Genomic DNA, 18003 nt, shown 5'->3' with positions numbered 1-18003 from the left:
CACACACACACACACACACACACACACACACACACACACACACACAATTCACAGATGTAGTTATGCAGTGATTGTCAAAGAAGTGCATTACATAACATTCATTGTTTTTATCTGTTTCCCATGTTTGCACTAAGCCACTAATCACACAAAAACTGGTATTAAAAAATAAACAAAAAATATGAAATAAACAACATTACAAAATAAATACTAGCACACACATGAAAGATTTTTACACAAGTTTGGATTTGAACTCTCACACCAATGAGCCTGCAAAACACAGTAATGGTGTTGTATTCCTCTTTGTCCCAGAATCAGTTTTGCAGCAGGAAGGAAAATCATTGCGCATACAATCAAGACCCAAATCCACATAATTAACAAGACATATGGAGCTTGTACACTTTTGAGTTGTTTGTACATGAGTTAATTTCAGATGTAGTGTGATGAGTGATTACACAATCATTTATGACTACTGTTTGCAGAAATGCAGTTCTGTATTATCTTTGTATGGTGTTTATTCTTCTCTTATCTGAGCAGTAATCTCAGATATGTACTATGTAAGATATGTTGTATCATTGTCCTTAAAAATGAGTGAGAATATTAAATGGCACTAATATTCAGTTTTCAACAAATGTAGGGGAGGTTGGATATTACTGAACAGAAAATGTGAAATGTGTGCTGCTTACTCACATTTAAAACCTTAATACAATTACTTCTACACTTTGTAAGGGCAACCTGGCTGGCATACTCACCGGAGGTAAAGGAGTTTAAATTGCTGTTGTGTTTTCCTTTTCCCTATTAGAAATCAGTAAACGTTGTAATCCATTAGCAAAAAACAATGAGGGAGTGTTTGCACTTTGTTTACTTTTGCTACACAGAGCCAAGAATTTGTGATTCAGGAATTCTAATGAGTTCACACCTCTTTTGCATCTTTACCATGCTCTCATGCCTGAATTTGCAATATAAAAAGGGAACAGTGTAGCTAAAGAACCTGAATGTGAGGAGAGTTGTGTATGCGGATAACACAGAAGAACATTGCTATTACTTTGGATTTACCTGCTCAGAAGACTACTAATAATGATAAGGTATGATTGAATTTTCAGTTATGAATAGATTTGCCCACCTGTAACTAGGAAAAATATTATATAAGTGTGTGTGTGTGTGTGTGTGTGTGTGTGTGTGTGTGTGTGTGTGTGTGTGTGTGTGTGTGTGTGTGTGTGTGTGTGTGTGTGTGTGTGTGTGTGTGTGTGTGTGTGTGTGTGTGTGTGTGTGTGTGTGTGTGTGATTGTGCACATGTTCACGTGTGTGCGTGTGTGTGTTTGTGTATTTATATATATTAGCAAATGCAACTTTTATCTGTATGTATATCTTAGAAGTTTACTGGTGGCATAGGCATTTTTGTCAAGGCATTGTACTTTCTTAGATACACAGCCTTATTAACTTTAATCACAAGTGTTGCTGTTAAAACTGTTTCTCTTTACACTCTTCAATTTTATCAGTGTGTAAATCACCCACATTATATTTACATATAGTACCAAGTAACAGCATGCAAGCATATGCCATTCATTTGTATTCTTAGACATTTAGGTTCATAGGTTTATAGGTAGGTACTAGGCTATTGGCCCTAGGGCATAATTAAGCCTAGCCATAAACTGTGTGCTATAGCACTCCCTCCCAGGTGGTCTAGTTACCTGCACCCCTGTTGAGCAGGGCCACAGAAGGAATTCCCGGGGTGAATTTCTTGTTTCCCATCCACTCATCAAGATTTCTCTTGAAGAGTGCCAATGAGGAGCTCTGCCTCACATATATGGGGACCCTGTTTCAGATGAAGGGGAGTCTCTGGGACATGAATCTGTCCCTCCAACACATCCTGTTTATTAATGATGTCAGGTTTATGTCCCTTGAGCGTGTAGCTCTAGTGGATTGGGTTTTCCTTAGGTGGAGCATTTCTACCAATTCAGGGTTTCACAAAGCCTTGTATGTCAGGCAGAGATCACATCTGAGTATCCAGATTATTTTTCTATTCTTTGCTCAACAGTTATCTTGGAAATTCAGCAGTGGCAAGTGTTTTAGTACAGGGCTGAATTGGTCTAATGTTAGCAGTACACAGTCATTACATGGATAAGTAAAGTTTGTCAGCATTGTTTGGCATCAATGTCACTGTATGTATGTGTGTAGGATGAAGGTATTAATCCCTTAGTTGGTGAGTGCATGTACTATCCATTGCCTCTTGGCCAGTGTGAGATCATATTGTGCATGTCTACATCTGCCTACACCCACAGTGGCTGCTGGCTCCTCCTCTCACTCCTCACCTGTGTGTGGCTGTGGTGACCTTGCCAGTGGTGGTGGGATGTGTGCCCTTTCCCCTTGTTGTTCCTACTGAAGCTGCTTTCTGAGGATAATGTGGTGAAACATGGCACAGATGTTGAAAATTTCAGTGCATGTACAGGGATTGTTCTGCAGGGTTCCCCCAGATGCATCTAGACACTGGAACTGCAACTTCAGCAGCCCAAACACACACTCTATGATATAGCTTGTTTGAGCCTGTGCCTTATTATAATGTTCTTCAGCTGATGTGTGTGCATTTCTGATGGGTGCCATCAGCCATAGTTCCAGTGCATAACTTTCATCCCCCAGTAAATGACACTGTGGGATACTCTTCCAATAAACATGTTGACAGGTCTGCTAGATATGAGAGTCATGGTAACTGCCTGGGTTGCCAGCACACACATTCACGATGATACCCTTAGCATCACACATGACCTGTAAGTTAGTGGAGTGGTAGCCATTTCTATTTATGTACACCCTTCCCTGTTCCCCGGGTGGTGCCTTGATTTTAACATGTGTACCTTCTATGGCACCTAGGACTTCAGAGTAGAGGGCTACAGGGTAAATATATGTACTTACTTGCATGTTGTAGCATAGCATTTAGTATTTGACGGTAGATCCTGAATGCTGATGCCTGTGACACTCGCAGCATGTCCCCCTTTGGTCTCTGGAAGGTTCATGTAGCTAAAATTCTAAGTGATACACATATCTTAGCCTCCACTTGTATTTTTCCCTCAGTTTGCCCTTGCTGTTAGTTGAGGACGACAGAGGTTGCAGAGTTCTTGTAGTGTGCCTTTGTCCACCCTGTACCTCTCTATAATTTCCACCTCATGCAGATTGTGAAATGTTAAATGGGGTATAAACACCCTTCTCCTTCTTGGCCGAGGTCCATTAGCAACAGCAGCAGCAGCATAGACTTGAGCCTGCTGCACGTGAACATGAAATAGAGCAATAGCAGCCCCTAACATCCGTTCCACATAAGTTTCTGGGGCTGTATTCTAATATGTATTGAAATTCACAGCGAAAATCAGCACTTGGTCTTCACAGTTGCTTTATAGTTTGTTGAAAAGCTCCTCCATAATGGATTGGTTGATAAGCATGCAATTTAGCTGCTTATACTGTCATTAGCATGCATACCTCTCAACTATCCAGATTTTCACAGAATGTCCAGATTTTTGCCTTATATTTTTTGTCTGTTCTTCATAATATTTTGGTTTTCTGGCAAATCACTGGCTAATTATTGATGAGAAAATTCAGAAAATAATTACAGTCATTTGAGTTTCCGATTTCATATCCATCAGAAAATTCTTGCTAATGAAAAACCTTTTATTCCATCAACTTTCTAAGTTTTTCAGAGCAATATTTAAAAAAATGAACTTATTTTAGACCTTTGTCCCCCCATTTTTATGGCTTTGCCCAGATTTCTTGCACTAAGAAGTTGAGAGGTATGTTAGCATACCATGGTGCTTACCATGTTTGCGTGGCTTTACACACCATACAGAGCCACTTACTGAATACAGAACAGCACCATATAGGGTTTATTGAATCTGCAGCATAATGTTTTCTCAAAGTATTATAAATGCATTTGCCTAAAATGAATCCAATATCATCTTTGTAGCACTTCTGTTTTCATCACTGGCTCTGACCATCTGAAAGCACAAAGGCACTGTAATTCAAAAAAAAAATCTTTAAACTACTTCTGAAAACAAGTACCTTCCATAAAAGCAATGTGTGGGAATCAGAAAGGATTAAAACATTTGGGAAGCCTTAACACAAGTGGCTTCCTCCTTGTGGTAACCTGTCTGATTCACAAAATACCTTTAACACTGAGGATTCCCACTAGCAGAAATCATAGCATGGAAGTGATCCTACTGGCTGAGCCACTTGGCAATGAAGCAATCTTGGGGTGCAAATAATATTAATGAGTCATGTGATCTCCCATGGAAATGATACACTGTATAAACTTCCATGGATGGAAGAAAAAGTTAATAGTGTAAAAAGATGGTGGCCACCCATTCACTCCAATAAAAGCAGTGACAGGAGGGGGTGATATTAGTGTGTGTATGTCAATATGAGCATAGTTTGAGCTAAATGAGGCCTGCCAGAGAAGTTGACTGATTTGAGGTCAGATTTAACCAGAGAAGAGGAAAGACATAGTGGGATACAGTCATGGAATAGGTTGGAAAGGACCATGTCAATGATATGGGAGTCTCTAGTGAGGGTTTTTGCAATTTGTTCCTGTGCATTGGTATTGACAATGTCTAGGTAACACTGACCAAATCCATTTTAGAGGTATAAGTGTGACAATCAATGCTTGAGTAATCAAAGTACTCTAGAAAAAAGGTATTTGGTTTGATATGTAACCTATAAATGGGTTTAAGGTAATTTGTATGATCTTTGAGGGAAATTGATGGGGATCTACAGTTATCAGTGAAAAGTAACAGTTGGGATTGCTAAAGGAGACCTGGATCTCCAGGAGCTCCAACTTAAGATCATAGGTAATATAATGTGAGGAGATGGTGTTTTTGACAAATACAGATACTCCACTACAGTTACCCAGGAGACATAAGGCATGATGGTTGCTAAACCTTGGTAAACAGGGAGTGCTGTCTTGGCATTGAAATCATGCCTCAGTAACTATACAGATAGGAATGCGTTCAACTTGCAGATGGGCCTCAAGTTCTGGCATTTTTCTGTTTTGACTTCTAACATTAATTAAGAAATGTCACTGTGTTTTTGTCCAAATTTGAATTTGAGTTTACGATGTGGCAATATCCATTAGGAGGCACTACTTTAAAAGATTTTACTGGGCAGCAAAGCCAGTTGTCAGAATGTTGATGCCTTGGTATGAGAGGCATAAGCCATCTCTAGAGAAGAAAGAAAATCTTAGTTCATTTGTTACTTAGTTGTCATTGAAACTGACTCATTCTGGATCACTTTGGAATGAGACAACTACTTATCCAGCTGTTACAGCCAATTTCCATGTCTTAGTATCTAGGCACCATTCTTGGTGAGAACAAGAACGTACACAAGAGCATTGTCTTTCCCGCATATAACTCATGGATACTAAGCTCTATCTTGTCTCTGTGCCTGTCCCTCAAGGTGGAACTCATCAAGTCGTTCACTCCTGCATGGATCACCTCTAAATTGTTGTCATATTTGTCTGATTTCATCACCCATATGGTCTTTGTGATGTAATGGCTATCAGTACTACACATGCAGCTTACATTCATCCTGTCGTGCAGTTCAGTGGTGTGGAGTCTGCATGCCTAACTATGGAGTCACCTATGACAACTATGACTGTGCTGAAGCATACTTATTGGACCTTATTGGTTTAGATCTGGTCTATTTTCACACATCGAATACAAAATATGGTGAACAGCTTATAATCAAATGTAAAAGAGTGAAATGTTAAAGTACTGAAAACTCTTAACACCATAAAATAATTCATCGATTGGCCATAGTTGGTCATCATTGCCAATGTAATCAACCACACCCCCAACTATATATACCAATTCCAAGATCACACTACAGCGGCGAAAAGGGCAAATTTAAAAATTAAAAAAAGACTTCCTTCACTTATCTTATGCATCAAGGTACTTTTTGGTTGTTGGCCAGATATGGTCATTTGGTGAATTATTTTACTAGGTTGTGTTTTTGGTACATTAACGTTTCGCTCTTTTATGTTCATTTATAAACTGTCCGCTGTATTCCATATTCAATGCATGAACATGGACCCATTTAGTCTTGCTTTCCTTCTGACTATTCAGTGAGATGAGTGGGTTTTATGTGTGTGTGTGTGTGTGTGTGTGTGTGTGTGTGTGTGTGTGTGTGTGTGTGTGTAAATAAACATTAGGTGATGTCTTGTGTACTGGACCCTGGGATCTTGTATTATGTGCTTTAGGAGGATTTAGCAAGTTTTTTTTTTCCAGCCTTACTATAACTAATGGAATTAGTGGTTTGTTATGACTGATATGGTGTTGTGGCGGTATGAAGCTTAATGACAGCAGGCTGATGTGAAAGATTTGCCTCCATGTTTCTTAAAAATTAAACTTTTTCCAGATAGTACTATCAATTGATAGAAATAATGAATAGTTAGTAAGCATAAGGTAGTTTCTGCATTGTCTTAGAACACCTTATGCAATCGCAGATGGATGGTCTGATTGCGTTATGTGTCCTAAGGTTATCTACAAGGCTATAGAGTGCATTATATTGGACATAATACACTGTTATATTAAAAACATAATTTACTTTGACCCTTAGAACTTTGATATTGTGTAAGGGAGATCATCTCTATTCAGTTTAGTAAACTTCTTTCCGGGGGTCACAGAGGCTGAGGATAGTGGTTACTTAGCCTACACTGCCTATTTAGATTTGGTAAAGGCATATGGCACCATCCACCATTCTTGCATTATACTTAAACTAACTGACATAAATGTTGACCTCTACAAGGTAAGTTGCATAGCAAACTTCCTGAAAGATATAATCCACATAGTAAAAGTAGTATGTGCTTCCTCAGAAGTCAGGAAAAAAAAAAACTATCAGTGTACCTCGGAGATCACTGTTAGCATCCCTCCTATTTGGCATATACTTTTCAGACCTACAAGCAGTAAATCCAAATCTAACACTAACGTTTATTTATGATTGCAATTTGATGGTTATTGTCCAATCACCATTTGATGCAGTGTCAATATACAAGGAACTTAGCCTCACTAATCAATGATGAACTGAAAAGAAATTATAAATTAAATGCAAAAAAGTACAGTATTGCTGTAATTGTCAAAAACTCTTATCTTCAACAAAAACCATAGCTCATACCCCTCACCAGACTGATATATCATTCAGAGATCTTAGCACAAGGGTTGATGACTCCCTGTTTTTTCACCACCATTTAACTTAGAAAATTGTTCTCCTTAGTACAACTGATATTAAAGGTGACTCATCCAGGTCAAAAGAAGTTATTGTCTCACTTTGCTCTAATTAGACTAGTTATAAAGTAGAATGCCGCTATTTGTAGGTAGATTTCAAGACACACTGTGCAGCTAGAAAGGCTTCCACATTTCCTAAACAAAAAGATTCTGGCAGTCTATTAGCTCCTTACTAAAACCAGGCAAAACCACTACTCCAGCTCCAAACCTCTACAGACAGTAATTTAGATATAGCCACTCAATTTAACCACCATTTCACAAAATCTATCCTGGCTCTATCCAGCCAGCTAACCAATCATAATCCATCACATACCCAAACCAATCAACCAGAGAAGACTTCCGCCTTTACTCTATCACCTGTCCTCACCTCTACAATTAAGAAACTCCTTCTAAAACTTAAACCCACCACCCTTGCAGCCAATAGCCTACCTGCTACCTTCATAAAAATGGCTTCTGACTCTCTATCTTACCCCATCTCCATCATAATCAACCGCTCCATGCAGGAATCCTATATTCCCAAACTCTGGAAAGTATCTTATATTATTCCTCTTCATAAAAGGGGTAACTCCTATGACTTCTCAAACTACCAACCCATTGCCATCTTATGCCCCCTATCTAAAATTCTAGAGAAATGCATCCATTTGCAAGTCATGAAATTCCTGAACACACATCAGCTCCTCTCTACCACACAACATGGCTTCCGCCCTCATCACAGCACAACCACTGCTCTTCTTTCATTCTCTAATCTACTTAAAATTCACAGGAACGACAACAAATATATATCAGCCATTTTCTTGGACCTCTCAAAGGCATTTGACATGGTCTCTCACTCCATTCTGCTAGATTCTTTAGCCTCACTATCTTTCACCCCATCTACCATAGCCTGGTTCAGAAACTACCTATCTGACAGGCAACAATCTGTCCAATGGCAAGAAGCACTATCCCCCCTACTTCCAACTACCATAGGAGTCCCACAAGGCTCTAAACTGGGCCCACTGTTCTTTTCTATTTTTACAAACAACCTGAATAGCTCTACCCAGCATGGCACACTGATTCAATACGCAGATGATTCAACCCTGATCTGTACTGCCTCATCTCCCACCATTTTACAGCAACTTACCCAGGAAACCTTTAACTCTGTAGAAAAATGGATCTTAGGTATCTAACTAATCCTAAACCCCAATAAGACAACACTACTACTATTTTCCCCTAACAAATTAACAGCTCTCCTCTCCTTTTCCATCACCTCTAAAAACGGCACTACCATCCCCCCTTCTGACCATACCAAACTTGTTGGGATTGAAATTGACAACAATCTTCACTTTGATATCCACATCTGACAAACCATCAAATTGGTTCACAAAAAAATGGTTGCACTATATAGGCACAAAAACCTTCTCTCACACCAAGCAAGAGTCACCCTTGCCCAGAGTCACCTTCTGTCCACACTACTGTACGCAGCACCTATTTTCACCCATATTAGAAAAACTGACCTAAACAAGCTAGAATCCTGTTACAATAAGATAGCCAAGTTTGCTACAAACTCCAGTTACAGAACATATTACTGTGTTGCAGTAAAAGAACTAAAATGTCTAGAGTAACAACAACTGCTTAACTACCACCAGCTAGTTACTGCGTATAACATCCTTAAGTACCCTAAAAAAAAATCTATATCTAATCTTCTTACCCATTACACTGCAAATCAGCATCTCCGATCTAGTAACAAATCTCTCCTCTGCATCTCCAGGGCAAACAATACTGCAGGCAAAGTGCTCTTTTCCCACACCATTGCTAAAAACTGGAATTCCCTCCTCCATTCTCTGACCACTGCCTCTACCACCTCACAATTCGGAAACTTCCTCAAATCACATCTAATAAACACTTGGTTATGTCCTTGTATCACTTAACCTTTACTCTCCCATCTCCCCCTTCTTTTTCTAACTTCCAAGCTACCTACTTTAACCCTCTACAGTATTAAACCCAGCCAATATTAGTTGCTACTTCTCATAGCAGGCGATTGCTTCTCTTTTTGTCACAATCATTATACACTTGCACATTAAATGGAATTCATGACTGTTTCTTCTGGAAAAAGTCTTTTTCCAATTTATTTTATATATTTTCAGTGTTTGTCTGGCAAAATGTCTAACTCCATGTTGTATTATTTAAATTACCTTCGTATAACACTGTATAAATTTGCTTCTCTTGTTTTTTTTTTTTTTTATTTTTGTAACAATGTTTTGGAGTTTTTCTCCCCGGGCCACCGCTGTAAATGGACCTGGTCTAGTTGGAATTTCCCGGTTAACAAATGTAAAATAAATAAAATAAATAAAACATCTGAAAATCCCAAGCTGCTAATATAGCCTTGAGGCCCAGTCTCTACACTCAGTCAGTTATAGAATCTTACACAGAGAGCTGGATCTTGCATTCTGTCCCATTAAGGAGCAAACTGTCCTTGATTTCTTACATCAACAAAATAAAACATGCCACTAAAGCTATATCTGTGGATTTGAATTTCCACCTACATATAAGCAAAACACAATGGAGGGAATGACTCATTACCCAGCATTTACTCCATCTCTGGAATAAGCTGACCTTAAATGTTAAACTTTTCATCCTGCAGGACAACCCTCTATTATTTCACGGGCATTTTCCAGTTAATGTCAGGCCTTATTTGCTTTACCCTTCTAGAACTGGGACATACATCATGATGGTGGGTATTGACAAGGTACAAGTGGCTTCATAATCCTGCTCGGGCTTGAGAGCAGATCGATGAGACATGTTGGCATGCAGGGAGGTCTAGGGATGGCTGGTCATAGTAGTCAGCAGTGGGAGGGACACTACTTTAAGACTCTGAAGAATGAGGCATTTACAGTGATAAGATCACAGTAAGATTACAAGGATGGTTAATTGTTTTGATTTGCCTATTTGCCATGATTTGTCAAGTACTAGTTCTTGGCTCACTATTATCTACATGCAGCTAGGAATCAATGTCCACTTGCTCCTTCTCTCACCAGAAGTAAAACAGAAGCACTAATTCCAAGCTAGTTACAGAGAAATGGATCAAAGGCACTGTGGCAGTCAGCAGTCTCATCCCAGAAACAGCAGAGGTTTGTAGGCTTTTTGACCTTATTCTAGTAGATGCTTGGGTTAATGTGTGCAGCACAGCACAACAGGAAGCTAAACTGATGAGACATCCAGATTCATAACTGAAGAGGTTCTCACCAAAATGGCAACTACAATCAAAGCAACTCCGCATATGACCCAATCAGATTTGACCAAGAATCCAAGTCCCTCTGTTTCTTCTCTCACCAGGAACAAAACAACACATCTTATTTAAAGCTGGCATTCTAGCATTTAGCATGACATATCCCTTCCCTAGATGGTTGCCATCTGCTTCATTATTATATCTATATTTGGAAGATTAATCTCCATGCCTACTTAATTTGATTATCTTTCAGTTTTTAATTATTTGCTACTTGAACAATATTACTGCATGATTTATTTTTGTCATTGTAATGCAAACTCAAGCTTAAATTAGTATTATTTTCTTCTTATGTTCTGAAGATATAAGCATTTAATTTCCTATCCACATGTCATTACAGAAGCTCATGCTCCCATAAGTTTCTGAAAGATTAGCTTTAGAATGGACATAAACGTGAAGCTGCACTTTATATGTTTTCTGATATAAACAAGAAGGATTCTGGTATGCAAAAAACATCTCCAGACATAGATATGTGCTCTGATATCACTATCAGTGCTTACATTCTGCTTGTTTTACACACTCATGGTGTTTATTTGCCTTGCACACTCACTGAATATGATTTACTATGGCTATGTTATCTATGACTGCAAGAAGAGCAGCCAAATAGCACAGGTCTGCCCCCCACCAAGAAACTAAAGCCACCAAGTATTACATTTTGGCCCAGTTCTAGGATGACTATCTGCAAAATAAGCACTCAAGTGGCTTTAGGAATAATTGTTTAGTATTAATGTACAATGTCACATTTAGTGCTGATTTTAAAACATAATTTACTATATTACCATACATTTTCAATATTACCCAATATTACCAATTTTGTCATATAAAATTCAAATAACAGCAAAAGTGTAATACTTAATTTCTGCAGTGGAAAACAAATATGAAATTGCATCTGTAAACAAAAGCATGATAATATGAGGCATTCATTCAAAACTACCTACAATGCCTTAATAATAGTCATTTTTTCCTGTTTCAGATTATTGTGTGGGTCTGTTTGCTTCTTATGAGATATGATTCACTGTGAAGTTACAGAAAAGTGTCAAACTTCTACCCAAACAGGACCCAATCAGTAAAGGTAAAGTAACTTTGAAAATAAAACATCTAAAATGTGTATTTTATGTATCCTGCTAAGTATATATCAGCTGGCATCTGTAATCTATTGCTACACATGACTGATTTTGTATTACCAAAATATTATTTATGAAAGTTACAGAGAAGTTAGATCTTAGAATTAACTGACACATTATGACAGTGAAAGAAGAAGCATTAACTGACCTTATGACAATAAAATACTGTATATTTGTATCAAGCATATCATTATTCTGTTACTATTTTACAAAGTAGTAAATCTATTTGAATAATTCTGATTATATTAAAAAAATCCCCCAAATGACTCAATATATACATTTATTGGACAATGCCAATACACTCAGGTGTTTACATCGTACTTGTTAATACCAAGAAGCATTTCCTGTGAAATCCTTGAATAATCAGAATAAAATAAAGAAAATAAGTTATTATACACAAATGTAGATATTATCATCAGTTTCACCTGAGTAAAGCTGAAGAAGTCTGCAGTAATGAACTCCTTCTATGATTATATTATCAGCCACAATCATCTTCACTGCATGGTGTCCCATTCATCTGTTTTGTTTAACACTGTAAAAACATGTGCCATAATTTTCAATATTATGCTAATTTCACTTAAACAATATATTCAGAAGTATATTGAGAATTATTTCCCTAACTTTCCCTTTTTGATCTAATATCTATGGTTGTGAAAAACATTTTCCAATTTTAACCAGACTTTAATTTGACATACATCTTTATACTAACCAAAACTTGATGTGCAGGCAGATTAAGTGTTAAATGAACAATCATCAACCTTTTTATCATCTAATTACTTTATAAATTATTTTACTGATGAAAAAATGACTTTCTGGGAATAGTACTGTATGACCTAAGAAATATTTCTTCAACACAGCATATATGGCAATAAACACTAGGATATTCAATCTGAAACGTAAATGCGCTTGTCATTTCATTTTCTAAGAAGGTGCATCATTTTATATTAGTAGTGGCATTACTAGCTAAGCTACAGAATCCTCTTTAACTGCTGTGAGCTGCACAGTAATTTGTGCATTTCACTGTGACCTTTAGTAAAGCTAATGACTTTACACTGGCTTTTCGTATGTTATGTTATTGGCATCTGCATGGTATTGAACTCAGCTGCACTATTCTTAACAATGGCTTCTACTCTGGTTCTTTTACAAAGAAGATTAAAGTAAGGCAATGAATGCATCTTATAACACTAAAGATACAAACCTGAAATGTGATAAGCTTGTAAGAAAGAACATAATCAGCTGCAGCAGATGATTAGGATAAAGCAATAAAAATACAGGATGATTTTTTTTTGCTGTGCTATTGTATTGCAATGAAAATATTCAATATAAAATCACTGGTGCATGTATTTTCTTCACAACTTATATATGGGTGACAAGCTATCTTGGCTTTAACAGCCAAGTACAGAACTGAAGGTTTCCAGATAACTTGATTTCCTGAACTCTTCCATTTTATTTAAAACAATCATTAAACAAGAAATAAAAAACACTTTTGCTCTTTCCTTTCTTTAGGACTTTAGAACAGTTTGTGGATAAGTACTTTAAATGCAATTAATAGGCTAAAATATATAAAGAAGATTAATGAAGGGAGATGCCATGCTAATTGTTAGAATGCCCTATCTTCATCAAACTACATAGAGAAATCCATAGTTAGTCAGTCAATGGCCAGTTACTATGTAAGGTAGTCAGTGGGTGATATTCATGAAAACCTGCACAATTTTTACAGTGTGTGCATCATGGCACAATCCTCAGAAGAGAGCGACAAGTTTTAGATCCAGTAAACTTCATGCAGTGACGCGCACTCATACACAAATACTGAAACTTCTATGACATGTAAATTACAGCATAAGTAGTTGAATTTTATGCTAATGAAACAAATCAGTGCAGTGGAGTGATTCAATAACCTCTAAAGTAACTGTGTAAACATTGTGTTGGTGTTGACTATGTATTACAAAACTTTCCAAATACAGCCATGCAAAGGAATCAACATGGAAGCAACAGCAAGTAAAAGCTCTTAAATTTTGTAGAGAAATGACCTCAACATTTATTTTATTATTTTTTATTTTATTTTACATTTGTTGACTGGGCTAGTCTAACTGGATATATGTCCATTTTCAGTAGAGGTCCAGGGAGATAAGCTCCAAGACATGATAAAATACAATTACAAATTACAAACAATAAAAAGCCAAAATTTGTAATAAAAAATAGCAAATATAATAAAAATATAATAAAAATAAACAAGCAATGGTAACGTGCTGTAAAGCATAGAGGTTAGCACAGGGTGTGTAAAGAGGACAAGAGTCATAAACAGTGCAAAATGAAAGGTACATGGACATAGTACAGGTAAAGACAATAGTAGAGAAAGGAAGTTAGTTGTGTAGTGATGTTACTAAGAATTTACTTGAAATAAAAGGTATGTAAAGAGGAGCGAAATGGTGTACAATAGGGAGACATGAGAGAAGTATAGTAAGAAGGAAGATGTAACAGTGGATAGCAAGCACAGGATAGACAAGGTCAAGTATAAAGAGATAGATGACTACCTAACACATTATGACTTAATTACACAATGTGGATGCTAGAATATCACAGTCACAAAATCAAAAATATATTTGTAAGGGCCATAACATAAAGGTACCTTTGCTTCCCCACCCCCAAAAGAAAATCTAATTGTGTGTAATACAGGCTGCTATAATGTTATATTTTACTGTAGGCATATGTAGTTTGTAGCAGGCATGTGGGCAAAGGAATAGACTCCCTTGTGTTTACAACATTGTGCTCCCATACAGCTGATGTGGCTACTAACCATGCAGATTCCAGTCTGTCAGCATGGTGAAGATGCAAATTAGGTAAAAACTTATTAGTATTGCTGAATTCCAAAAAAAGAGTAACCCTGTAGGGATGTTCACAATGTGTAAGCACTACCATGGTGTTTTTGATTTCAATGGATGTCATCAGTGAGTAATGATACCAAGGGAGTGTATCAGATTACACTTTCAAAGTTGTATAGGTCGGTGTATGGAGGGTGAAAGTGCATATAAGCTATGCAAAAATTACAGGCCATATGTCATACTCAGAAGTTTGTTGTAAAATGTGTCTTCTCTGTTCATTTTAAATAAGTTTTGTACATTTTTAAATGTCCTCATTTATGCGATGGTGCGTAGTGCACTATCGCGCAATACAGGAATGAAAGAATGGCAGCTTTTGCTGTGTTTGTCTGGAAATATTATTGTTGCACCACTTATTTATGTAGGGCTAGAGGGCAGAAGATCCTGGAATCAAGTACAGGGTAGGTAAACTTTCCTTTTCATACTGAATGTTTGTGTGATATCACAAGAACGGAGGAAAGTAATTACAATTTTGTCGTGCTTGCTTTGTTTATAAAAAACTGCACAGGGGTGCAAGGACTGCACAGAGGTACACGTAACACAATAACAAACAACCAACAGGTGTGTGTAATAGATGCTAATTACAGTATAAGCAGGTTAACTCAATTTTCATGAACCAAACATGGTGCAGCTACTCTGCATGCTATAAATTGTCCATGTAACCTCCATTCTTGCTTTCCTAAATACTTCAATACCATTGTAGTGCAGGCAAGGAAATTTTAAATTACACAATGCTAGGGGCTGCTGCAGCTATTCTACATCTGCGTGTGCTATAGGCTGAAGTCAATGCTGCTGGTGCTGATGACAATAGGCCTAGGCCAAGATAGAGAAGATGGTTCAGGCCGAGGGTAACTTATCAGATGCTACATGACTAGAGACTGTAGAGCACTACAGGCTGGACAGACACACCTTACAAGAACTCTGTGAGCTCTGCTCCCCTCAACTCAGAGCTAGAACCAATCAAGGGGAACCCATCTCAGTGGAAACTAAGGTATGTGTAGCCCTTAGAATATTAGCTACAGGTACTTTTCAAAGACCAACGGGGGACGTGATGGGTGTGTGACAGGCATCAACATCTAGGATCTTCCAACAGTTCATAGATGCTATGCTTATACATGCCAGTGAGCACATATGTTTTCCCCATAGTTCTGTGAAGAAGGGTAGCAATATACAATGGTTCTACCCTAAAGTACTGGGTGCCATAGATTGCATTCATGTACACATCAAGGCACCACTTGGTGAGCAGGGTAGAATATATATTAACTACAAAGGATACCACTCTATCAACTGCCAATTCATGTGCAATGCAAAGTCTTGAATGTGTGTGCTGTCAATTCTTGCAATTATCATGACATCTATATCTGGCACACAGCATAGCTGTATCAGATGTTTGCTGGGGGGACAACCCATGGGGCCATTTACTGGGGGATGCTGGCTATGCACTGGAACCATGGATGATGGCACCTATCAGAAGTGTACACACATCCACAGAAGAACACTATAATGAGACACACACCCAAACCAGAAGCATCATAGAGCATGTGTTTGGGCTGTTGAAGTCACAGTTCCTGTGCTTAGATTCATCTGGTGCAGCCCTGAAGTATAATCCAGACACGTGCACAAGTCTTCACAGTATGTGCTATGCTGCTCAATCTGATCTTGTAGAAACAGCTGCAGCAGGATCAGCAGGGAAGGGACATACACCCCCCCTACCACCATCTAGGTCAACACAGCCACAGTCAGAGGAGGGCTCAGAAGAGGAACCACCAGCTGCTGTGCCTGCAGGCAGATGTAGGCATGCTCTGTATGCCCTTGCTTTGGCTAAAAAACAACATGTACAGCATTCACTGACCACCTAGGCATCTAATACTTTTCTCCTACTCTCACAACTAGTAAAATTGATATCAAACAACTCACACAATGTGCACCTCCCCATGTACTGACGGTGTCCTCCTTGCATCAGACAGAGTCAGCCTTGAACTGAAAATGTGTCCACTGCTGCATTTGCAAGGTAAGTCCTGAACAATAAGTATAGTCTTGAATGATATTATGGTATACCCGGGTATTTAGTAGGTTAGAACAGTAATTAAATAAATAGTGCTGTAGATTTGTGCAAAAAGTACTTTAACATGTAACAGCAGAGAGACTTTTCCTATACTCATATGTGTCCATTAGTAAGTACTAGGCCTCAGCGGTCAAAGAGTCACACAGTCCACCCTCTGATGTATACTGATGCTCACTACATGGCCTTAGTTTTGCACCATACTTTTGTACTGGAAAACCCATAAAGAGAGAAATTAGTACTGATACACATTGCAGTTTCTGACATCACAGCCCTTCCCAAGATCAAACAGGCAGGAAGTAGAACAAGGAGAGTAACAAGAGCATCACATCCTTGTTTGTGCCACAGCAGTAACAGCCTTGGTTACCCACAAAAGTACAGGCTATGCTTGTCTGTGGCATAACAGTACATGAGCTCCCCCCTCCCAACAGCAGTGTAGCCTTGCTTGTGCCTTAACAGTGACTCAGCAATGCCCCCCCCCAAATAAACAGTATATGGCAGTTTATGCCATCCAACCTGACCTTCTCTTGTGGAAATGCATATCATATAACTCTCAGTTAATATCTCCACCCACATTTTAAGGTCAAGTATATTGAATGCCTTACACACTTGAATGCCTCACAGTACTGCTCAGATAACTGATGAAGTACCAAGAAATACAGACACGTAAGACAAAGCTGTATATTTGAAAACAGAATCCTGACAGGCTGCGTGATCAGTAAGTGCACTATGTCCAAATACAATAAAGAGGGTTAAAAGCACAAAGCTGAAGATCTCATAGCAGCGTGCATTCTGATGCATTTGTTTTTGTGAACAATGACTTCAGTTCGTTGCTGCAAAGCTGTTTGTGTTGCAAAGAGGGCTAAGGCATCCATTCTGCTTTCTGAATCTGCAGTGGTGTGAGAGTTCAAATCCTGAACTATGTGGAAATATCTGATATGATATCATTTTGTAGTGTGTATGTCATAACTTTTAATTTATTTTCCTACTTTTCTTTTTTATTTTATTCATCTGTTTTCGTGATTCTATGCATAGCTCAAACAAATGACCACAGGTTTGGCTGCGCTTATATGGTTTGCACGAAGCACTGCATTGCTAATACTGGACCACCTAGGAAGCAGACAGGCAGACATAGAAACAGGATACATTCAATAAAGGGTGTATATCACAACAGAAAAGGTACAGAATCTCAAGTACCTGTTCATTAACACATTAGTGTTGAAAATCCTTTTCAGTGAACGGCCACATCATCGATTTCTTTCCAAGGAAAATCAATCTGTCAGCCATTGTTTTAAATCTGACCTTTTCTCCACAGTAGTGCAATCTCAGAGTTAGTATATTTAGTTAGGGGGGGTGGGAGGCACAGCCCCCCACATTGGGTGGTGTGTGTGGTGTGTGGGGCGAAGCCATCCACTTCAAAGTG

The 18003-nt window shown here is 38.2% G+C and overlaps 1 protein-coding gene across 3 annotated transcripts in view; it reads left to right on the top strand.

Annotated features, from left to right (window-relative positions):
• The window catches only part of LRRN3 (leucine rich repeat neuronal 3), a 471899-nt gene that overhangs the window by 276665 nt on the left and 177231 nt on the right, over positions 1-18003 (top strand). For 2 of the 3 annotated variants that reach the window (XM_044088807.1, XM_044088809.1), the window contains exon 2: positions 11489-11587. The exons of the other annotated variant lie outside the window; for it this stretch is intronic. The gene's annotated coding sequence lies outside the window, so the exon portion shown is untranslated. The remainder of the gene's footprint in view (positions 1-11488; positions 11588-18003) is intronic. 3 annotated transcript variants of the gene reach the window in all.

Source organism: Protopterus annectens, chromosome 11.part0, assembly GCF_019279795.1.
Source record: "Protopterus annectens isolate FY-2018-M chromosome 11.part0, PAN1.0, whole genome shotgun sequence".
Taxonomy (NCBI): domain Eukaryota; kingdom Metazoa; phylum Chordata; order Ceratodontiformes; family Protopteridae; genus Protopterus; species Protopterus annectens.
This window is presented reverse-complemented; position numbering and strand designations above follow the sequence as displayed.